We start from the raw sequence: 1,128 nt of genomic DNA, 5'->3' as shown, positions 1-1,128 counted from the left end.
GATATTATATGCTTATGTATGTCTTAATTTTGAAATGTTACGAGCAAGAGGAGATGGATTCCCCCAAATATGAAATTGAAATTCAGTATCATCTCTTTTCAGTTTAACTCAGTGTTCTGATATAAATAATTTAATTGCCAGACCACCTAGATAATAAAACAGAAAATACTGTGTATGTGTGAGCATCCTTCAAGGGAATTTAAAAATAAATTTTATTTAGAAATGAACATGACTGATTAGAACATAAAGTGTTCATAAGTTTGTATGTTTACAAATAGAAATACGGAGGAAATTTTAAACTCATAGAAATCTTATTCAAATCATGTCCCTCTACTCCCTGCAGGCATGCCCTCAGACCTTTTAATCTTTATGAAACATTTGAAGACCTCGGGAAAGGACAATACCCCTGGTTCTATACAGATGCTGTCATGAATTCATCTTATATCAGTTTCATGTAAGTCATTTTACTTTCCTGTCCCCACTTTTATCATTTGTCAATTCAGAGACATCAATTATGTCATCACTAAGATGTCTCACATGATTTCTGAAGACAGGAAATCCTCAGAAGTTGACATGTAATGAGAGAAATAATAAATATCAGTAAAATATTCCCAGGTTTTTATGAGATTATTTTAGAGAAAACATTTAATTGATAAGTGAATAACTGAAAACTTCAGGTTCTAAAATCAAACTAAATGAGTATTTTATCACTTCTCTTCTTAACTTTTGCTATAGCAAAATGATATTATCTGTGTACTTTCTTGGATTTGAAAGGTCAGCATCCCTTTCATGCACAAAATTTTGTCATGCCTCATATTAAACACAGAGTCAATGTTGATACTTTGCTGTTTTTAATGAATAATGGGGCTACCGACAATATAATGAGCTCTTACTCCTTAAATACCAACTTTTATTTTAAATCAGTTGCTTGTCTTCTTGTAACACTCAGAATTCTTCTTATTTGCAAAGTTAGCCCCTTTACTAGTTGCTCCCCACCATTTCCAATATACAACCAGATAGATTTGAGAAACTCCAATCATTTTCAAGGCTTACATATGGACAATGTGTATCAAAAAGTATTTCAAAATTATTTCAAATATTATCTCAGTAATAAGTTTTGGCCTAATA

Source organism: Pongo pygmaeus, chromosome 1 (genome assembly GCF_028885625.2).
Source record: "Pongo pygmaeus isolate AG05252 chromosome 1, NHGRI_mPonPyg2-v2.0_pri, whole genome shotgun sequence".
In the NCBI taxonomy this organism is placed as follows: domain Eukaryota; kingdom Metazoa; phylum Chordata; class Mammalia; order Primates; family Hominidae; genus Pongo; species Pongo pygmaeus.
Note: the sequence above shows the minus strand (reverse complement) of the source record.